The sequence below is a fragment of the Callithrix jacchus genome, chromosome 2 (assembly GCF_049354715.1).
Source record: "Callithrix jacchus isolate 240 chromosome 2, calJac240_pri, whole genome shotgun sequence".
Classification (NCBI taxonomy): domain Eukaryota; kingdom Metazoa; phylum Chordata; class Mammalia; order Primates; family Cebidae; genus Callithrix; species Callithrix jacchus.
The window spans coordinates 88380586-88405055 of record NC_133503.1 but is presented as its reverse complement, the minus strand read 5'-3'; the positions used below and the strand labels follow the sequence as shown (position 1 = coordinate 88405055).

The following is a 24470-nucleotide window of genomic DNA, read 5'->3' as shown; positions in this document are numbered from 1 at the left end:
TGGGTTTGTGAAATCATATACCTTTCTAAAAACGTATTCACCTTACTTTTGAAGTCCAGATTCTTTCTTTGTGATTAAATTATTCCATTTCTGACTAAATTTTTGAAACCATTGTAAGACATTCCAGAACACCAAAAATTCTCCCAGGCTCTAGGGAAGCCCAGATGTCCAAGACAAAAAATTGTGGCTCATCTGAGGAGAAGGAATGGAAGGGGGAAAATTGTTTTTAATGTACAATTTAAAAAAAAGGCAAATATGAATTTTTCAGAACATTGTTATACAATATGTAGTCATCAAACCTTGCTTGAATTTTTCTTTGTAAGCAGTAAAATTGCATACTTTTAAGACCTAGGCAAAGGAATGTTCTTCCTAGTAACAATGTGAACAATTAATTAAAATAATTATTTTAACAATATAAAAAAGAAGAGGCAGATGGATTCAGATTGTAACTGAGAGAAGAGGCTTAGGGGATTCATTAAGCCTCTTCCGAAGAGGCTTATGGGAGGCAGATGGATTCAGATTGTAACTGAGAGAAGAGGCTTACACTTTCATTCAACACACTATTTTCAGGTTTTATATTTTAATTTTACCATCACAGCCATCATACTGGTCACCGTTGACCTCTGTCACTTAGGTGATATAGGATAAATGGCCCTATTTTGATCAGGACATGGTCTCTTTTTTTTCTGAAGTTACAATGTTATCTATATTTGACAACTTGACATTTTCTCTAATATGTTCTGCCTTTTCTTCAAATTGAATAAGGCAAAACCTAAACTTATTATCTTTTGTCTCAAAACATCTCTTTTGACATTCTTTTTGCTTGGCTTGGACCAATAATCACCCAGTAAGTCATGCCCAGAATTCAGACATTGTTGAGATATTCCTATACTTGAACTGCGTATCAAGTAGAGCAATTAAGTACAGAGTATAACCGATTCTTCCTTTCTATTCTGACCACCACCACCACTGTTATTCCTTCTGATTTGGGCACTTACTGTTTCATGTCTAGATTATTGCCATTGTCTCTTTAGTTTTCATTTTTTTTCCTATTTCTACTCCTGACAGACTCTATTGTGGCTACTTGGTATTTATTCCTAAATTCTTAGAGCTTTCCTTGGTCAATGTCAGTTCCTTACTCTAGATCATTTTATATATGTCTATATATATATGAATATATAATGCTTACGATAACAATTGCTTCAGTTTGAGCATCAAAACTCTGTGATCTGGGTTCATTTCACTTCTATATTCAGCTACACAAAAGTCACTGCCAAACTCTTCCTGTCTTAACTTTATGCCCTTTCCTTAGAATGCTGTCAGAACTCTTTCTGCCCAGGTTACAGTGATTCTCCTGTCTTAGCCTCCTGAGTGGCTGGGATTACAGGCATGTGCCACCACGCCCAGCTAATTTTGTATTTTTAGTAGAGATGGGGATTCTCCGTGTTGGTCAGGCTGGTCTCTCCCGACCTCAGGTGATCCACCCACCTTGAGCCTCCCAGTGTTGGGATTACAGGCGTGAGCCACCACTCCCAGCCTAATTCTACCATTCTTTGAGGCCTAGTTTTATTCTGAGTATCGTTATTACCTTCCCCTGAAGTGCCTACCATTTGTTATCTTCTCCCATGAGTACTATTACCTATGTTTCCCATGTTATTCCTTTGTCATGTAACACCCATTGATTTGCAGTTTATTTTATTTTGGTTACTTTTTTTGTTTGTTTGTTTTAATCTAAAGCAGATTTACATTTACAACTGCAATCTAAGCTATGCAGACATAAAATTTTATTTATTTTCTTTACACCAGAACCAGCATTGCCCTGAACTGAGCAAAGTTTTGGAGTTCACATCCCTCTGATGAGTGATCTATTGAGTCTCAATAATCAGCCACCTTTTGCAGTAGGAAAGCCCTAGGGAATTATTTTAGATTTCTCCATGACTCTCTGAAAGTGTTTGAGAGTAAGGCTGGGGATGGTACTGCCATTGTGTCTGCTTTACTGTGTCCAGCTCATACTGTGTTAAAATCATACCTATTATTTAGGGCAAATAATGCTCTATTTTCTCCTAAAGACCAAGAAAAAGAATGTCTTGATCTGTAGGAGCAAAATTAATTAAACTCTCTTTACTAGAATTCTCTAAAACTTTGGTTATAGCTTCCTTCACTTTAGCATTATTTTCCAGTGTGACTGATGCATGAAGAGTCATCCATATGATTTGACTGAGCAAGAGTCAGACAGGGTTGGGGTACCTGGAGCAGACATACTGAGTCACATAATGTTTAGTGAAATCGTATGCCTGAAGGGACAAATAAGCTTTTAAATTTTCTTGCTGTAATGTGATTTCTGAGCATATAGAGCCAGCAGTAGCCACGATTCAGGAATAAAGAAGGTGCTGCTCAGAGCAAAAACATTAATAGCTCAGACTTGACTTTTGCAATAGAATTTTAAAAGCTTTTAGACAGAAATAGTAGTCTTGAGAACAATGTATTCATTTGAAAGATGCAGATTTTATTAAAATAAGAAAGCATTTGTTGGTTCAAAACATAAAGCAAAAATTAGAGCATTAAACAGGAAGAAGAGAAAAACCAGAAGGTCCTTAAAACACAGCTTCTCAGCTAGGGAGACTTATAACATTCTTTAAAAAGTATTAGTCATCATATGCTAATATTGAATGAACGTCACAATTCTATGTAGTGCTTTTTATTGCTAATGCTTCAGGCAACAATGTTGCATCTTGTTTAAAGAGACTTAGAAGACTGTTGAAGGATAAGGATCCAGATAGTCTAATCAAATTTTCAGCTGTATCATTTGGAGCAGATGTCACAAAACTCAATATTATTAGTGATTTGGCTTTATTTTATGAAAACCTTTAAAGAAATGCAAAGTTAGAACTGAAAAGGAAGTGGTTCTGGTTTCAATAACTTTCCAATGAAACACAATAAAACATACTTATAATTTACACCTTTCTTTGACTGACATATTATTATACTTTGTTATTAAACCCCAGCCTGTACTAAAAATTTCTTAACATACACTCATGATTAGTCCTGTATACAAAAGATAAAACTATTTCTCATGAAAAGGCTAATTTAATCTTGGCCTGGGGCAATAGGGCTTGTTAATCCTTCACTATTAGATAACTTAGATATCATTCCAAAAAATGATGGTAATGTTCTGAAAGCTACATGGCAAAAAGAAACAATTCCTGCCTTTGTTATAAGAAACAGTTCAATACCTAACAGGGCAGGCTCTTTGAACTCTCTCTAACTTTTAGGAGATTCTGTCAAAGCAAACAATAGGCTTAGTCCTGGTCTCCAATCACTCTAGGTAAATGCATTCTCAGTGGGAGACTTTGTAGCTTTTATTTGAGGAAAATGTATGAACATGTTCTTTTTCTTATTTGAAATTCTAGGAACAGCTGGAGACTATTTTCCCCCCTTTCCAAAGTCATCTTGCCCTGACCAGGTGAAACTATAGAAGTAGTTCTTCATTTAGACACTGGAATGGAAATTGTCAAACTTTTAATTTAAAGAGCTATATAATAAATATGTGAGGCTTTGCAAGCCACGTGGTCTCTCTCACACTTACTCAACTTTGACCTTGTAGTGCAAAACAAACTATTTGGCAATATGTAAATGAATAGTCATGGCTGTGTTCCAATAAAATTTTATTGACAAAAGTAGAGTGTGGGCTGGCCGTAGTTTGCTGACCTATACTGTGGAGAATTGACCTCTTTTTCAGTTTATATCTTGTTAGTTCCTTGAACAACTTGCTAAGAAAACTGAAGAAACCCGCACTATACACATTTTACACTTCTTTTTATAGATTTTATTTCTAGTGAACATAATAATACCAAAGTGAGAAGTATTTGTCACTCTGGCAAAAAGTAATCCCTTTCTCCTCCTGGATATAGACATGAGTTATGTTTGAATAATGTCTGAATGATAAAGCACTTTAAATAAAATGAACCCAAAGAGATGAACTTTAAGAATCGCTATGTTTAGGGCAGACTGGAAAATAAATACAGAACCAGTTGAATTGTTGGTACAAGATACTAGCTGACACTAATTGCTCCAGTATAAAGTGCCAGCCATAGAACTCCTTTCTTAAGTTATATTTGATGGTGACAGGCTATGTAATAACTTTTCATATACGTAGCTGAAAGATTGTCGGTCTCTTAGCAAGGGTCATCATGGGAAGAAAATAGCTGGTCTCAGAAGGAAGTAGAACTAATAATAAGAGTACTATTGTAATAGTATTTATTGAACAGCTATACTAGGCTTTGTAGGAACATAATCTTATTTAATTTTCAGGGCAACTTTTTAAAGTAATTATTGGGAGCCTTCATTAACTGGAGGAGAAAAAATGTCCTAATGAAGCCATTAGCTTGGTCCCAATGAGCTAAAAGAATGATGAGTATAGGTTAGACCTGAATTACAACTTCAAAATGAAAAATAGCACATGGGTGCTATTCAATGTCTGGTAGTTATGGAAGCAATGGCAATAGGATATCTTACAGACTCTAGCACCCTAGACAATAGCTGGAGGCAGAGGGACAAAGATCCTGTGGGGAAAGGAATTGGCAAGGTCTGTAGGTTCAGAGAAAGATTCCTGATCTATTATTAAGTAGGCAGTGACACAGATATTTTGGAGAGTCCATGAATTAGTGTAACCAAATAGCCTAGCTTGCCTAAGACTAAAGAGTTTCCTGGAACATAAAACTCAGTGCTAAAACCAGAAAAGTCCATGGAAACTTAGGAGGAGATTATTAAGGTGCTTGGGGCTTACCATAAGCTCATAAGCAGTGCTGTGCTGGAGTTCATTTATGTCTACTGATGAGAGCTGTTAAATTTTCAGAAACGTGGCAAGCCATTGTGATGCAATTATTAAAAATTATATATGTGTATAATTAAATTATCTTAAAATACAAATAAATATTCAAAACTCACTGCCTATTAATTTTAGGCTTTTATCTTCTCTTGTCTATGATCTTGAGCTTCCTTACACTTGCTGTAACAATCTGTAAGGTGGGAAGACCAGATAATGGTGAGCTACTTCACATTTCTTTTCAACTCTGCATTTAGTGACATCATGCTTTTAGCTTGACATAGGGAAGTGAGTGATTTTGTGTTTGTCTGGCTGACAGGGGATAATGTTAATAATGCTGATTGAACTTCAAAATATATGGTGTCTATCGCTGTTACGTTGTGAATGGTACAAAAAAAAAGAAAATATTCTTTAATATTTGAAAGCCATTATTCTCATTAAAAAATTAATTCACACCATTGACAAATGAGTATAGTTCGAAACATGTCTTAATTTTATTGTTTTACTTTTTCCTACTCATTAAAGCAAACAAAAATATGACGGACATTGATGCTGCAACTACAGTGCCATCAATTTAAAGTATATGTTGGTAGCAAATATAAGAGGTTGGTGAACATTAACTAAAACATTATGTGAGAATCAATTGGCCATATGAAATTGACAATAGTATTATATATTTTATTTTTATTGGTAAATTTTATGTCATGTATTCTTTAAATCAGTAAAATTTATGATAAACTTGTACCTGTGTATGTGTTCATATCAGTAGATTTATGTAACTACAGAGAGTTGGTTGCTAGCCATTTTCTTGTATATCACTGCTTATAAACTATGGGATGGGGAGTAGCAGCAAGAAAAACCCAGACCCATTAGCTAGTGGGTTTGAGTTTATAATCTACTGGTTGCTTTACACAGATATGTTCAGGCTCTAATTGCAGCTGAGTTTGTGCATTGCATGTTTCCAAGCAGAAATGGGTCTTGAATAGCAAGTTCTGATATTAAATAGAGGAGCCATCTTCGTGGGTTCATGTTCTTCATGTGCTCTGCCTCAAAAATAAAGTTTCCTTGAACTTTTGTATTTCTACTTAAAATTTTACATTAATTTTTAAATTTTTCTCTGAAGAGCACTAGATTTTTATTTACCTTAAAGGATCTCTCAAAAGCTGTTCAAAACAAACATTAACTAACTTTTCCTCTGTAAATCTTTTAATAAAATTGGTGTTCCAATGGAATGTATTTTGTCCTATAACAGTTTATTCAAATACACTTGACATGTACTCCAGGGTTTCGTGTAACCAAATTTTCTTCAAATGACTTATGCAGATAATAGAACATTATTCTATGAGGTCTAACATTTTCCGTAAAAGCAAATGAACAAATATTCTCTATAGCGTCCCTGTTAAAGAAAAAACAAAAGCATTAATAAAAATACAAAATACTTTTATTAAAAATCTGTTTCTCTTTGAAGATGTTTAAAGATCATACTTATGGTTAATTATATATTATATATTTTTATTGTTTCATTTATAATCTTATAAAGATCATATTTTAAATTCTTGAATGATTTATATGATTATATTTTTTACTTATCCGTATTGTCAAAAATTATAATAAAATTTTAAAAAGTTATATTTAATTATGATAATATATTCCAGAGCCAGTTACTGATATTATTGATGATAAAATAAAGCAACATTGCTGAAATACTCTAATATTCTTGTCTCTGATTATTATAGCTTACCCAATTTTTGGAAGCAGGTTGTGTCAACAGTAGTAGGTAAGTGCTTACAAAAACAAGTGACTTAGATTATTTCTTGGCACAAAATTGCTTTTTCTCCTTTGACTTGCTGACATTAAATCTTAGGTGTAGGCAACCACATCATTTAGAGCCTTTTCAGTCTATCCAGCAGAATTTCTTTTTAAAAGATGTTTTTGTTAGAGTCTGAAATTTTGTTCCATGAGGTGCAAGAATTTATACTGCCTCAACATCACAGGGTCATTTGTGGCTCAAAAGCATAAAACTGTCTGCTGCTTTCTGATAACTCCATGTACACGACTTTAAAAATTGATAGAGTTTATATTTTAGAGTAGTGTTAAATTTACAGAAAATCGATCAGACTAACGTGGTTAATGTTGGGTATTTATGTTAGGTAATGTTTTATGGAAAGCCAAGGCACTAATAGTTAAAAATGTAACACACTAAGAACTACTGAAATTAATTTTGGAAACTTTTGCATTTGCTGTTCATTTCTCTGAATTCGTGTGATATTTCTATGACTGTTATATCTATTTATCATCATCGCCATCCCAACTACTGTCTTCAGGAGGTGAACTCTAAAAATCTCACTTTTCAGAAAAGCTGGTAATTTTCATGAAATTTCAGAAGGAAAAACGGAATATTCAGGCTGAACTAATCTATTTAAATAAAAGTCATACTTTCTGATCCTAAATTTTTTTTGATAGGGGTTTTCACCAACCCTAGAACACAGCATAATTTGCATAAATGTAATGTGATGTTTATCACAGTGCTACAGGCAAAAAAATGATAATTATTTCTTAGAATTTTATTTATAGAGGTTTCAGAAAACAGTTTACAAATAATTTTTATGTTATTTACAGGTGTTAACTTGAAATTGGAAAACAATTTAGGGACACTAATATCTTTGCTTGTTTTCATGTATTTTTGTCAGTCTTTTATATTTTCTAGTGAAATTTTGGGCCAATTTTAAAATGATTTCTGTTTTAAGTTTAATTTTGATAGGCTTTTCTGGCATTTGGTTAATAGCAAATAAAGTACGGTATTTTTTAAAGATAAGATTTAGCACCCTCTGGGGGCCAACACTACCTGGTAATTTTGAATCCAAAGATTATGGCATATATGCTTTCTTTAGTGGCAAAGAAGCTTTGGGTAGAGTTCACTAATATATCAAATGCTTTAGCAAGGAAAATTTTAAAATATTCTGCCTTTGCTCTAAATTTAACAATTTATTATGGTACTAGGACTAAATCCTAAAGGTGAATTTATTTAATCTTTATAAATGGAAAAACCAATGCAATAAGAGAAATGATTTATGCTAGTATATCAAGCAGCGTTTTATACACTTTGCCCGTAGGCCAACGGGAAGTCTGTGCTACAAAGTACAAATCTGTACCACAAATCTATACTGTATGATTTCACTTGAGATCACCCCGTACACCCACAGTTATCTTTACAGGTGCTGCCATACACGTGTAAAGATAACTGTGGGTGTACGGGGTGATCTCAAATGAAGAAAAGAAAAAGAGTAAAGGTGTATGGATTCATGAAATTCATGAGAGTTGAAACTGTTAAATCAGTGAGATGCAGAAAGAAATATGAGACTGAAGGCAGTATTACGTTAGACACTCCAGAGTTTGGGAAAGTTACTTAATACTTGTTTCTGAGTTTCAGTGCTTTCTTTTATAAATAAAAGTAATAGATTTGTTATGATGACTTCATAAAATCATATATATAAATTATCTATATAATTATATGATAGTTATAAACAATAATTATTATTCACATTATCTCTATTATTTTATTACTGGGCATATAGAGGACACAACTGAAAGGAGTGGTCCAAAATTATTTGGTCCACTACTTATAGATAGGAACAACTGAAGGATAGACATTTGTAGTATTTGTCTGTGTTGTAAATATTTATATGTGTACATTTCTGGATATTTCACAGTTCTTAATAAATTGTCACTAAATTTAAATATTTTTTCAAAGATATTCATGAGTCAACTTTTACTAATTGTTTCTTTTCCTTTGAATCCAAATGTCATTTTTCTTTTCCTTTTGAGTGGAATCTCACTGAATCTTAGGAAAGGAAGAATTATTGAGAAATGCAAAAAGAGTTTCCTTTATCTTCTGTTTAAAGTTTTATTAAAAAATGCTGTTTTAGACAGATGGAAAATTGATGGGAAAATCAACAAACAAGCAAAGCAAATGTGAGACAACAATTAGCTTAGTATGAAATAATTTGTGCTGTTTCTGTGAAAATCAGAAAAACACAATATGCAAAGATATACAGACAAAGATGTAATACATTTGTGATGCTAATGTTGACAGAAAGTAATATTTTTAGGAAGCAGAGTTTTTACTTTTGCTGAGCTCTTGTGAATTTCCTTTTCGGTTTAGATTTTAACTATGTATGATTCCCTTTCACATAAGTTCCTAAGCTCTTTAATGAAAAAAATAATGGAAAAATCTGAATTATAAATTTAATCATCTTATTTTATTTAAAAATTGCCTATATAAGCATGTACTTTTTATTACTGATAATACAGAACTTTACTTTAAAATATCAGTTGGGAAAGTATAGATGTCTCAATTTTATCATAAAAGAATATATGGCTAAAATGGCAGTAATAGAGAATATTGATAATTACTTTCAATATTTGTCATTACCAGATGATTATCTGATTGTGTAATATTGATATGTACTTTTAAATGCCTGTTCTTGATGAAATGTTTATAATAACTATCAGAATTTACATAAATATTTGAGATTAGATGCTTTTTGAAAAGATGATATTTATATCTCACTGAGAGGATTAACCTCCTACAAAAGTTACTCACTTATCTTAGAATTCTTTTATTTACTTTTGTTTTATTATACTTTAAGTTCTGGGATACATGTGCAGATCTGGTAGGATTGTTACATAGTTATATACACGCCTTGGTGGTTTGCTACTCCATCCCCTCTTTACCTATGTTAGGTATTTATCCTAATGTTATTCCTCCCCCACATCCCCACACCCTGCTACCGCTCCCCTAGTCCCCCAGACACCAACAGATTCAAGTGAGTGATGTTTCCCTCCCTGTGTCCATGTGTTCACATTGTTCAACACCCACTTATGAGTGAGAACATGTGGTGTTTGGTTTTCTGTTCCTGTGTCAGTTTGCTGAGAATGACAGTTTCCAGATTTGTCCATGTCCCTGCAAAGGATATGAACTCATCCTTTTTTATGGCTGGATAGTATTCCATGGTGTATATGTGCCACATTTTTCTTATCCAGTCTATCCTGGATGGGCATTTCGGTTGGTTCCAAGTCTTTGTTATTGTAAATGGTGCTGCAATTAACATATGTGTGCATGTGCCTCTTTAATAGATTTATAATCCTTTGGGTATATACCCATAATGGGATTGCTGGGTCAAATGGAATTTCTATTTCTAGGTCCTTGAGGAATCGACACACTGTCTTCCACAATGATTCCACTAATTTACACTCCCACCAACAGTGTAAAAGCATTCCTATTTCTTCACATCCACTCCAGAATCTGTTGTCTCCAGATTTTTTAATGTTTGCCATTCTAACTGGCGTGAGATGGTATCTCAATGTGGTTTTGCTCTGCATTTCTCTAATGACCAGTGATGGTGAGCATTTTTTCATGTTTGTTGGCCGCATAAACGTCTTCTTTTGAAAAGTGCCTGTTCGTATCCTTCACCCACTTTTTGATGGCATTGTTTGTTTTCTTCTTGTAAATTTGTTTTAGTTCTTTGTAGATTCTGGATGTTAGCCCTTTGTCAGATAGGTAGATTGCAAAATTTTTTCCCATTCTGTTGGTTGCCGGTTCACTCTAATGATTGTTTGTTTTGCTATGCAGAAGCTCTCAAGTTTAGTTAGATCCCATTTGTCTATTTTGGCTTTTGTTGCCATTGCTTTTGGTGTTTTAGTCATGAAGTCCTTGCCTATGCCCATGTCCTGAATGGTATTACCTATGTTTTCTTTTAGGGTTTTTATGATGTCAGGACTTATGTTTAAATCTTTAACCCATCTGGAGTTAATTTTTGTATAAGATGTAAGGAATGGGTCCAGTTTCAGCTTTCTGCATGTGGTTAGCCAATTTCCCCAACACCATTTATTAAACAGGAAACCCTTTCTCCATTTCTTGTTTTTGTCAGGTTTGTCAAAGATCAGATGGTTGTAGGTGTATGGCATTACTTCCGAGGCCTCTGTTCTGTTCCATTGGTCTATATCTCTGTTTTGGTACCAGTACCATGCTGTTTCTGCAGCCTCTGTTCTGTTCCCTTGGTCTATATCTCTGTTTGGTACCAGTACTATGCTGATTACTGTAGCCTTAAAGTATAGTTGGAAGTCATGTAGAGTGATGCCTACAGCTTTGTTCTTTTTGCTTAGGATTGTCTTGGTTATGAGGGCTCTTTTTTGTTCCAATTGAAGTTTAAAATGGTTTTTTTTTTCTAGTTTTTTGGAGGTCATTGGTAGCTTGATGGGGATAGCATTGACTCAATAAATTACTTTAGGCAGCATGGCCATTTTCACGATACTGATTCTTCCTAACCATGGGCATGGAATGTTTTTCCATCTGTTTGTATTCTCTCTTATTTCCTTGAGCAGTGATTTGTAGCTCTCCTTGAAAATGTCCTTCATATCCTTTATTAGATGTATTCCTAGGTATTTTATTCTCTCTGTAGCAGTTGTGAATGGGAGTTTGCTGATGATTTGGCTCTCTGTCTATTATTGGTGTATAGGATTGCTTGTGATTTTTGCATATTGATTTTGTATGCTGAGATTTTGCTGAAGTTGCTTATCATCTTAAGGAGCTTTTGTGCTGAGATGATGGGGTCTTTTAAATATCTGAATGTGTCATCTGCAAATTGAGACAATTTGACTTCTCTTTTCCTAATTGAATACACTTTATTTCCTTTCTTGCCTGATTGCTGTGGTTAGAACTTTTAATACTATGTTGAATAGGAATGGTGAGAGAGGGAACCTTGTCTATTGCCGGTTTTCAAAGGTAATGCTTTCAGTTTTTGCCCATTCGGTATGATATTGGCTGTGGGTTTGTTGTAGATAGCTTTTGTTATTTTGAGGTACATTCTATCAATACCTATTTATTGAGAGTTTTTAGCATAAAGGGCTGTTGAATTTTGTCAAAGGCCTTCTCTGCATCTGTTGAGATAATCATGTGGTTTTTGTCTTTGTTTCTGTTTATGTAATGGATTACATATATAGATTTGCATATGTTGAACCACCCTTGATCCCCGGAATGAAGCCTACTTGATCGTGATAGATAATCCTTTTGATGTGCTGTTGCATTCAGTTTGCCAGTATTTTATTGAAGATTTTTGCATCGATATTCATCATGGATATTGGCCTGAAATTTTCTCTTTTAGTTGTGTCTCTGCTTGGTTTTGGTATCAGGATGATGTTGGTCTCATAAAATGAGTTAGGTAGTATTCCCTCTTTTTGTATTGTTTGGAACAGTTTCAGAAGGAATGGTATTAGCTCCTCTTTATATGTCTGGTAGAATTTGACTGTGAATCCGTCTGGGCCTGGACTTTTTTTGGTTGTAGGCTATTAATTGCTGCCTCATCTTCAGACCTTGCTATTAGTCTATTCATTTCTTCTATATTTATTGGTTTATGTGCATAGAGTTGTTTGTAGTAGTCTTTGCTGGTAGTTTGTATTCCTCTGAAATTGGCAGTGATATCCCCTTTATCATTTTTTATTGCATCTGTACGATTCTTCTCTCTTTTCTTTGTTATTAGTCTGGCTAGTGGTCCATCTATTGTCTATCTTTTCAAAACACCAGCTCCTGGATTTATTGATTTTTTGAAGAGTTGATTTTTGTGTCTCTATCTCCTTCAGTTCTGCTCTGATCTTAGTTATTTCTTGTCTTCTGCTAGCTTTAGAATTTGTTTGATCTTGCTCCTCTAGTACTTTTAACTTTGATGTTAGGGTATCAATTTTAGAACTTTCCTTGCTTCTCATGTGAGCATTTATTGCTATAAATTTCACTCTAGACACTGCTTTAAATGTGTCCCAGAGATTCTGGTACATTGTGTCTTCATTCTTATTGGTTTTGAAGAATATCTTTATTTCTGCCTTCATTCATTATTTATCCGGTAGACATTCAGGAGCAGGTTTTTCAGTTTCCATGTAGTTTTGCATGTCTTTCTTCATCCTGAGTTCTCATTTGATTGCACTGTGGTCTGAGAGACTGTTTGTTATAATTTCTGTTCTTTTGCATTTTTTGAGGAGTAATTTACTTCCAAATGTGTGTTCAATTTTAGAGTAGGTATGATGTGGTACTAAAAGGAATGTGTATTCTGTGGATTTGAGATGGAGAGTTCTGTAGATGTCTATTAGGTCCGCTTGGTCCAGAGCTGAGTTCAAGTCATGGATATCCTTGTTAATTTTCTGTCTTGTTGATCTATCTAATATTTACAGTGGAGTGTTAACGTCTCCCACTATTATGGTTTGGGAGTCTAGGTCTCTTTGTAGGTTGTTAAGACTTTGCTTTATGTATCTGGGTGCTCCTGTGCTGGTATATTTAGGATTGGTAGCTCTTCTTGTTGCATGGATTCCTTTACCATTATGTAATGCCTTTCTTTGTCTTTTTTGATCTTTGTTGGTTTAAAGTCTGTTTTATCAGAGAATAGCATTGCAACCCCTGCTTTTTTTTTTTTTGCTCTTCATTTGCTTGGTAAATCTTCCTCGATCCTTTTATTTTGAGTCTATGTGTGTCTTTACATGTGAGATGAGTCTCCTGAATATAGTACACCAATGGGTCTTGACTTTTTATCCAATTTGCCATTCTATGGCTTTTGATTGGCACAGTTAGCCCATTTACCTTTAAAGTTAATATTGTTATGTGTGAATTTGATCCTGCCATTTTTGATGCTAGCTGGATGTGTTGGCTGTTAGTTGATGCAGTTTCTTCATTGTTTTGATGGTCTTTACCATTTGTTATGTTTTTGCAGTGGCTGGTACTGGTTGTTCCTTTCCATGTTTAGTGCTTCCTTCATGAGCTATTGTAAGGCAGGCCTAGTGGTTATGTAATCTCTCAGCAATGGCTTGTCCATAAAGACTTATATTTCTCCTTCACTTATGAAGCTTAGTTTAGATGGATATGAAATTCTGGGTTGAAAGTTGTTTTCTTTAAGGATGTTGAATATTGCCCCCCTGACCTCCGGCACTCTCTTCTGGTTTGTAGAGTTTCTGCTGAGAGATCTGCTGTGCGTCTGATGAGTTTCCCTTTGTGGGTAACTCGATCTTTCTCTCTGGCTGCCCTTACCACTTTTTTCTTCATTTCAACCCTGGTGAATCTAATGATTATGTGCCTTGGAGTTGCTCTTCTTGAGGAATATTTTTTTGGTGTTCTCCATATTTCCTGGATTTGAATGTTGGCCTGCCTTGCTAGGTTGGGGAAGTTCTCCTGGATAATATCCTGAAGAGTGTTTTCCAGCTTGGTTTCATTCCCCTGTCACATTCAGGTATACTGATCAAAAGTCGATTAAGTCTTTTCACATAATCCCATGTTTCTTGGAGGCTTTGTTCATTTCTTTTCACTCTTTTTCCTCTAATCATGCTTTCTCATTTTATTTCATTGAGTTGATCTTCAATCTCTGATATCCATTCTTCTGCTTGATCATTCAGCAACTGGAACTGGTGTATGCTTCTCAAAGTTCTCATGCTGAGTTTTTCAGCTCCATCAAGTCATTTATGTTCTTCTCCAAGCTGGTTATTCTAGTTAGCATTTCATTTAACCTTTTTTCAAGGTTCTTAGTTTCTTTGCATTGAGTTAGAACATGTTCCTTTAGCTCAGAGAAGTTTGTTATTACCCACTTTCTGAAGCCTGCATCTGTTAATTCATCCAACTCATTCTCCACCCAGTTTTGTTCCCTTGCTTGTGAGGAGTTGTGATCCCTTTGAGTGGGAGAGGCATTCTGGTTTTTGGTGTTTTCTTCCCTTTTGCACTGGTTTCTTTCCATCTTTGTGGATCTATCTAATTTTGGTGTTTGAAGTTGGTGACTTTTGGACGAGGTCTCCGAGTGGGTATTTTTATTGTTGATGTTGAGGCTATTTCTTCTGTTTTTTAAGTTTTTCTTATAGCAGGCCTCTCTGCTGCAGGAGTGATGGAGGTCCAGTCCAGACCCTGCTTGCCTGGGAATCACCTGCGGGGCTGCAGAACAGCAAAGATTGCTGCCTGTTTCTTCCTCTGGTAGCTTTGTCCCAGAAGGGTACCCGCCAGATGTCAACCAGAGGTCTCCTGTATGATGTGACTCTTTGGATATACAGGGGTCAGGGAGCCATTCTATGAGGCAGTCTGTCCCTTGTCAGAGCTCCAGTGCTGTGCTGTGAGCTCTGTTGCTCCCTTCAGAATCAGAGCTGCTGGGCAGATACATTTAAGTCTGCTTCAGTGGAAATCACAACTGCTCCTTTTCCCAGGTGCTCTGTCTCAGGAAGATGTGCCTTTATTTACAAGTCCCTGACAGGCTGCTGCCTTTTTTTCAGAGATGCCCTGCCCAGCAAGGAGGGATTCTAATCACAGTCTGCCTACAGAGGTGTTATTGAGCTGCTGCAGGCTCCGTTCAGCTCCTGTGTAAACTTTTTTTTTTTTTTTTTTAAACACAGATTCGGTTCAAGCTGCCTTGGTAATGACTGACACCTCTTCCCCCACAGAGCTTTACTGTCCGGTGTTGAGCTTAAACCGCTGTGCTGGCTGGGAAAATCCCAAGCCAGTTGGATTCAGTTTACTGGTCTCTGTGGGGGTGGGACCCCTGGAGACAGATCACCTGGCTCCCTACCTTCAGCCCTCTTTCTCTCAGGTGTATGGGTGACTCTGTCTCACAGGCACTCCAGGTGCCAGTCAAAATGGCTGCTTGGATTTGTGCTGGGAACTTATGGCACCAGCTGAATTGGCCACCCAGATTTGCTCTGGACACCTGTGGTGCCTGTCAGCGTGTGGGGATCTCCTGGTCTATGGGCTGCAAAGACCACAGGAGAAATGCAGCATCAGAACCTGAGTTCTGGAGTTGCCAGATGTCCCAGATGGCCTCTTTTGGGTAGGAGGGAGTACCCTCTGATGTATTGCACCTACCGGGTGAGACAGTGCCCCACCCTGCCTCGGTTTGCCCTCCTTAGGATACACCCACCGTCTAACCTATCCCATTGAGATGAACCTGGTGCCTTGGTTGGAAATGCACAGATCATTTGCCTTCTGTGTTGCTCTCACTGGGAACTGCATTCCAGAGCTGTTCGTATTTGGCCATCTTGGCAGAAGTCCCCTACTCTTTCTATAATATTGAAAAAGGAAGTGAAGTTTTTGAGAAAAGAATGGATTTTATCTTAATGGCTGAGAATAGAGGGACCAGCTTACTTTTTTCTTCTTCAGTTTTCAACTGAGACTATCTCTCACCTGTATATCATTATTCAGACTTTATTCCTATATTTAATTTTATCAATTTTCCAATAGAAGTGTAAAAAATCAATCAGGTTGATATTGCATGTCATCTTTGACACTATAGTTTGAAATATGTAAATGGGATTTTAGTGTATAAGACCTTTTTCCAAATTAATTTTAGGATAAAGTATATCTAAAAATTCCATTAGATTAAATCAGATTAAAAGCTACAACAAATATGATTTTATACTTTATTTGCATGTTTCTGGGCTGGCTCAGATAACACAGTTGACTTGCCTTGGTGCTAGGATTGATAATATGGACATGCGTAAATAATGAATTGACTATATATTCAAGCTGATATTTTATCTTTAGATATTCTCTTTAGAAAATCAGTAAGTAGGCAGAAGAAAAACATTTTTTAGCAATTCTCTGGAATTATTCTTTTAAGGGGAATGGCTAAATGATTATAGCAGACACTTTGATGACCACCATATACAACCTAGGCTTACCTCTAAGTAACCACTGTGGACAGTTCACGTACATGCTGACAGCATCAATCTCAGGAATCTTTCTACTTCTGGGTCTCAGAGCATTCCACCATACTGTGGAGGTTAGTGATGGCAATGTGTGCAGAAATCTTGGAACAAGATTCTGGAATTGAGTGACTCATCATTTGGATGGTGTATTAGTTCATACTCACATGGCCAGAGCAGGAGGAAGGGAGAGATCAGGGAGGTGCCACACACTTTTAAACAACCAGATCTCAGGAGAACTTACTATCACAATGAAAGCACCAAGGGGCATGGTGCTAAACCAGGAGAAGTAAACTCTATGATCCAATCACCTCACACCAGGCACCACCTCCAATATTTGGGGATTACAATTCAACACTGTATTTTGATGGTAAACAGACCCAAACCGTATCAGATGGCAAGAAAAGATTCCCCGGTTGATAGTAAGTCGGGTGAATGACAATAACCACTGCAATGTGACAGAATCTTTCTTGCCAGGAGACTCACATATGATAAACTGGGGTGTGATTTTGTGGGGATTTACTCAGGGTGGTGGCAAAGTATTAAAGGAAAAACATTAGAGAAAGTTATAGAATATAGTCTCAAACCCTTTTGGAAGGCCTAAAGGTTTTTTTTTTTTTTTTCCTATAGTTCTTGGCTGAAGGCAGCCAGAGTCTCTTTGCAGGAGCCAGAGAGATTAGGGTACAAGTGCAAAGGAACATGAGTAGTTTACCTAGCTGGCTTGTTTACTCATGTGGTCCTGTAAAACTAACCTTTGAGCCAGATGGCCCTCTCAGGGGGGAGGTCAACCAGGGAGATTACCCTCTAATGAGTAAACAAACTAGCTAGGTTTGCTTTGGGCATCAGAACCTGTCCTTTAATCTTCTCACTCTAGTGGTATTGACTCAAACCTTTGTCAATTAAACTTTACTAAATAAATGTGAGTATCACTGGCTGAGGAGGGCTGGTGATTACAACTGTTTACACCACTCTCCTGGGAGTCTGTAAGTGGCCATGGACACTCAGCCAAACTGGCAAAGCATAGTATCTGTGTGCCAGTGTTCTTTATTCATTGGTCACTGAGTCAGGGTCTGTAGGAGAGTCCCCCACAGGTGGTGACCTCTACAGTGGCACCCAATGTGGAGTGACTCCGACATGATTTGGGTGGAGGAGGAAGCAACTATATGTCTTAGTCTATTTGGGCTGCTGTAACAAAATGCCACAAGCAGGGTTGCTTATAAACAACAGATTTTTTTTTTCCTTACAATTCTGGAGACTGGGAAGTTAAAGATCAAGACACCAGCAGATTCTGGTAAGGTCCTATTTTGTGATTCATACATAGCAGCTTCTTGCTGTGTCTTCACATGTTGGAAGGGTCAAGCAAGCTCTCTGGGGCCTCTTGTATGAGGCCACTAATCCTGTTCACAAGGGCTCTGTCCTCGTAATGTAATTATTTCTCAGGGTTCTACCTTCTAATACCATTACCTTGGGCTTAGGATGTTAACGTATTAGTCTGGAGGAATGATGGGACACAACTATTCAGACCATAGCATTTTGCAATAGCTCTACCAAATTTAGGGGTAATGGTGATTACAAAGAGTATGCTTTTGGTTGGCTTTTGCCAACTGCCCTAAAACTTTGACAAAGAGATATTAATAGCATCAGCAAAACAAGATCTCTACTCATGGTTTGCTGTGAAAGCCAGAAGACATCCATGATAACAGTTAAGAAAATTTCTATTTTCTGAAGCAGGACAAAAGATCATGCTAAATATCAGGTTCAGGATTTTATTATAAAGACAGTGGGACAACAAAGAAGATGCGATTCATAATGTCCAGTGCCTCCTGTAATAAAGTGGTGATGCTAATAAGGAAACAATTGTTCTGAGAAGAGATATTTAGTAGAAATAAACTTTCTAAAGGAGCAAAAGCAGTCTGTGGAAATACTCATACTCATGTTCTGGAAAGTTGTTTCTTTCCCTAGAAAAAAATGAGAGTAATTAATTTTCAATTGCAAATAAAATATGAAAGCCAGAAGACCTTTTTGATAGCATTCAAAGGTGTTAATATCCACTGCAGCAAGACAGCTGAGCATGCTGAGTATCAGATCTTGGTCTTAATTCTCAGAGTAGTCTATCTTCAAAGGAGATTAAACTCTCAATAGAAGAAGAGTATGCTTTCTAAGGTCATGAGGCTGTTCAGAAAGGAATGGGACCCAGGCACATAGAGTGGTAACACTTGGTAAACATCACTACAAAACATGCATTCGCAGATACCTCTGGGCTCTCTGAGCCTGCAGAAATGGTACACCTTTCTCTGTTAAGAGCTACCATTCTCCCACTGTCTTAAGGTGATGCAGATTCTTCCCTCCTTCAGGTCATGTTTTAATTTCAGGATGGTCCCCATCTTCTGTTCTGGTCACTAGTCTGTAAACTACGGTTAAATTATAGCCTAATCCACCAAGAAATGTGCTGGCTCTGATAAGGGAGAAAAGTAACTATAGTAATAGAAACTGTAAAACATAACCATCATGAACTGTCAAGAGCCATGGCAGTATAAGTAAGATTGCCTTCTGAGTTTATTTAGGAGAATTCTACTGAGGCATAGTAATAAGTACCTTGTCATGAACCTTAGGGGATGATGAGAACTACAATGGCTTCTAGGAATATGGAAAAGCTGACGGCTCATACTAAGTAATACATAAATGGCAGAATAGGAATGGTTGGTTGTTGGGGGAAATAATTAAAAGGTTCAGATAAATGAGCAAGCTGGTATGAATATACTATGCAAGCCTGAAAAACTGATGATGATATTTATGTAAAGGCCAGGAGAATAGATAGTAGGCTCATTAATATTTATACAGCTGACCAAACTCTGAAATAACAGAAGCCAAGTGACAGCACTTAACCTGCAGATGTCACAGAGTAGTAGAGTAGAAGTGGTAGCTAGAGGAATTTGGTCACAGAGCATTAGGGAGATGGTTAATAGAACATGTCATCCCTAGATGCAAAACTAAATGAGCAACCAACAAAGGCCATTCATTTGCATGTTCAGTATGTACCACTGAAAGAAATGTGGACATCCTGGAGGCTGAGAGCTAGCTTTCCACCAAAATGTCACAATTCTTGTCCAGTTTCCAGACCTGAGCCAGTTTTCTGACCTAAAGCTCACTGAAGTAGCCATGGCAGCACTTATGCATAGGCCCAACATTAGGAGTTTCCTTTTACCTGGGCTCATTTACTGACTGCTGTCACTATATGTTCAACCTATTAGCAATAGACAACAGTGCTGACATCCCAACATGGCTTTATTCCCCAGGAATTCCAGTTGTCTACTGATGACAAGCTGAGCCATTGGGACCCTTCCATTCTGGAAAGTTCATAGATCTGTTCAATAGGAAAAGACACATTATAAGCCTGGGTTTACTTTTCTTCCGCACAGGGCTTTAGCCAGCATTATTATCCAAACAGTTGTTTGGTCCACCAGCATGCAATATCATCTATCACAACAGCTCAGAAGACCCAAAGTCCCTCAAAGGAAGTGTAACAGGGCACTCATGATTGTGTCATACATTTTTCCTATCACATACAGAACCGCTCAGCTACTGGAGTGTTGAAATAACCTACCAAAGATACAGATAAAATGAATCTTTGATAGGTTATTTCAGCAGTCTAGTAGATAAAATCTATCTTTGATAAGTTGTTTCAAGCTACTAGATTGTTGAAATAACCGCTACCAGAGTTTCCCATCTACTAAAGTGTTGAAATAACTTATCAAAGAGTGATACAATGTCAAGTTACTGGTGATATAAGTTTGGAAGTCATCTTCCAGGATTTACTATGTACATAGTAGAAAGTACTTTAATACTATACTTGGTTCCTAATAAGAAAAATGCAGGGGTACAAGTGGCATGTCTACCACAAATGTGATCCACTATAACATTACTTGGACCCAAAGAGCAATTTTATAATAAAAGAGGATCGATTTTATAATAAAAGAGGTGGGTGTGTGACAGTTGGTATGTGTACAAACAATCCTCTGGTCCTACTGCATCATCCGGAAGCTGCTGTCTGATTAAACATTGAAATTGTCTCTTAAAACTCAGCCAATAAACTAACATACAGATTATAGTTGTGGGCAGATGCCCAAAAGTATTTTTGATATGAGGTACAGTGTGTGGAATCAATGGTCATTAAACAGTGCAGTGCCCTCAATAGCATAAAAATATAAGTAGAACAACACAGAAAGAAAGAAGTTATTGTACTGTTGGATGTTATTAATACTGATAATCATGAATACTTGAGGATCCAGTGTTGCTAATAAGTGTTATAGAAAGGGCAGAATATGTTTGGAGGCTGGAAAGCACTGTGGGGAATCTTGGTATTTCCATAATCAGTGAAAACAGTAAATACGCAATCGCAGCAATCCAATATAAATAGGAGCTTATATTTCTCAGAGATTAAACCTAGATCATTGCCCTGGATAAACAACTTAGATCAGTAGACGTATACATAAATTTTAATTTTTTTAAAAGACCTAGTATAGGTGATAGAAGAGATTAGATTAGTATCAGTTAATGCCTTGGAACCTCTTGGGGCAGTAAGATTCTAGCTTGCTTCATGAACTCTCTAGTTTTTGTTGTTGTTGTTGTTTTTAGATATTTTAGCTGGCTAGTAGCTTGAAATATCAGTAGCCAGGTATACTCAATATAGGACATGAAAATATTTGGGTTATTTGAGGTGTGAACAGTGGCAAACACTAATGATTTCTCATTTTATATCTATTCAGTTTACTTCTCAATTCCTTTGAAACTTCAGTGGACAATTACCCTACATACTGATTTCACATCAAGCATCTAGTGTCTATATTGAATCTGCTTTTGCCACTGCTGCAGAAGCCTGCTTGGCCTGTGACAACAGCAGCCCAAAAGTATCTGGTATTTAGACTAGGGAAATCCTTAACAACCTTAGCCACTCAAGATCAACATCTTTTTCCCTCCATGGTCAATTCTGAGGCAATTCTGTGTCTAGTTGTTCACAATAGTAATCTACAATTAATCAAACATATGGCTTTTCAGGCTTCCCTATCTTTCTCCACTTCCTTATCTGAGCTTCTTTATCACCTCTCAAACAAACTACTTGTATCCAAGACCATGTCGTGTTGTCTGATTTGGGGTAGTTTGAAATTAAAAAAAATGATAATTTTCATATATTCCTATTTATTGCTATGTTTTCCAAGGCAAATGATGTTTCTGAAGCAAAATTTTACTTGGAAAGCTAAAATTAAATTGCCAACGATGTTAATACTTCTCCCAAAAGACAAAGGATAATGAGGTTAAACACACTCAGAGATTATCACATGTTGTGTTGACAATCATTTTAGTTAATTTCTTAATAAACCATTTAATGTGCCAAGAGTTTTTCATGTATATTACACATTTTGGATACTTTTGTTCAAAGAAGTGCTTTTTTCATTGAGAACTTCAATGCATTGAATCAAGATGGAAGGTAAAAATCAGTTGCTACATGTCTTCAAAGAAATGAATGTAACACCCACTTCAAATATTACCTTATATCACTCTGATTTTCCAAGATGAAGTTATTGGTACCCTTTATATAGATTTGGCCTCACCCTGCACACTTGTATCAACCCTCTTCATAGTTGAAAGAATTGTGGGTAACTGTCCTCTCCTAAGGCAGTTGGACACTATTCTGACTTTATACAAGTTTCTATTAAAGTTACTGGTTTGTCTTTCTGTCCAGCACACTTTTCCAGTTTCTTCTGTTAACAAATATTCCACTTACCTCCTAACAACACATCAGCATGCTATTGTGAAATGTGGCCAAAGCTAGGCCAATCAGGCAATCTCATACAAAACTCTAGCCTTGTTTTACAATCGTGAAAATGGGTGACACAGCTGAGACTCATGAGAACTGTTTCACCATCTTCTTTGTTAGCCTGAAGGGGTGGATCTAAGGTCTGGCTATAAACCGTGCCCACTGTTTCTCAGCTTTGGGCCTTTGATTAAAGTTCCATACAACAGCAGTCTCTTCCCATGTTTTGTTAGAGAAGAAAGATCACTGAGTAGAATCCTAATGGTTTTGCACCATTAATTGTAAACTATACTTTTAATTGTGCCTTTCCATATGACATAGTTTAATTACTCCCCCTTTTCTGTTAATTAACATTGAAATTATACTTCATGAAACAAAATAAAATTCTAACTTTTTTCTCACTGCCTAATTTTTATTTGTTAAGCACTACTGTATACTACACTATAGGTAATATGGTTCCATCATGTGATCTATAATATCCCTATATGAGCCTTTAAACTAAAATAGATTAGTAGTTAAACTGTTTTTGTAGTTTCTAACATATTAAGGAGAGATAAATTCTAAAATTTTATGACTGTGAAATAAATGAAGAGTTTTAAAAATGCATACATTCTAGGGAAGAAAATGGATTTAACAGTTAGTTGAAATTATTAGATATAAAAATAATAAGCCCTCTTCTTAGCATTTTTTCTTTAATATAATGTCCCCATAATAAAAAGTATAATAGGATCTCTTTCTTTCTCTCACTCTGAATTCATGAATATATTTAAAAATTTGATTACATGTTTTTAGAAAGGTAATAAAAATATAAATTTTATTCATTAAAAATGAATACAACTATGATATGTATTCTGAAAATTTAACTATCTTCTGGAAAATAAGTTAAGAAATGTCAAACTTGATTTTAAGGAGATTCCCATAAATATAGTTTATATCATCGAATCTACTCTGTGGCTCTTGGATTTAACAAAAGACTCCCTTGGTCCTTGGGGGTCAGTCTTCCCTACTACAGTCTGAAACTATTAAGCAGAAGCCTGTTGGTGTTAAAGGGTTACCTAGGGTTAAAGTACATATGGCCACAGTAATGACATCATTTGGTCCATTTGAAAAACAGTTTGAAGGCTATGAAGTCAAATTGTCCAGAAAGTAAAACATCTCATGTTGAATGCTCAATATATTATCCTTGAAAAGAAAACATTCTGACTTTGGTTTTTGAATATCAAATGTCATTCTTTTGTTTTAAAATGGTTGAATTTTATAACAGCTTTCACAAGGGAAAAAATGAAGGCAACGTTTAAACTAAATGTTTGAATATACTTCGTATCCAGTTGAGTGAATCTCAGAAACTGCATTTATTTGCCTACCTACTATTTTAAATTTTGTCATCATTACAAAATTATATATGAGAGAGTGACCAAAGAATGTTATATAATAATTCTTTTATGTGTACATGTAGAGCTGTGTTGGAAAGTGCACTTTTTACATTATGATATATGGAAAATTATTATATTTCAAAAAATACTGTGGTAGACAGAGGAGGCCAATCACTGTTGGTTGGCTATGACTCTCTTAGGGGTCTGGCTGTTCCAAGCCCTCCCTGAATACACAGGCCAGGTGGAATTGATACTTTAGCATATTAATGTAGTAGTAGTGTGCTCTGACACATTGGGTGTGAGGCTGCTCTAATTGTTCCTTCAGACTTGCTAATTAACCAGTATTGCCATTTTTTACTCGTTCAGTTTATGATCCTGGATGATTTATGTGTGGGTAGCAGTCTTAAATATTTCATTTTCACTTTCAATGGAAATGTCCTGTTTCTTTAAACAATATTTATCAAGATCTATTATTGCTCTACAATGAGAAATATTAAAATGAGAAAGTATCTTCTTCCACTCTTTAGCTCTCCTGTTCTTTACCATCAAATACTACATAGTAATATATTTCATAATGGTTTCCTTGCTATTGTTGAGTATGTAGATAAATCTTTATCTTGTTTTGGTAATAAATGATATGTTTTGACTCTTGAATACTATAGTTGCTTATCGTACATTAACAAGAGTTAATCAACAAACTTACCCCTTTTTATTATGGACAGGGTCTCTCTCTGTCACCCAGGTTGGA

The 24470-nt window shown here is 36.0% G+C and overlaps 1 pseudogene across 1 annotated transcript in view; it reads left to right on the top strand.

The window, feature by feature from the left end:
• LOC128931428 (uncharacterized) overlaps window positions 1–24470 on the top strand; it is a 61311-nt pseudogene that overhangs the window by 28897 nt on the left and 7944 nt on the right. Inside the window, exon 5 of the transcript XR_013532724.1 lies at window positions 6562–6602. The product of XR_013532724.1 is annotated as an uncharacterized LOC128931428 (transcript). The remainder of the gene's footprint in view (window positions 1–6561; window positions 6603–24470) is intronic.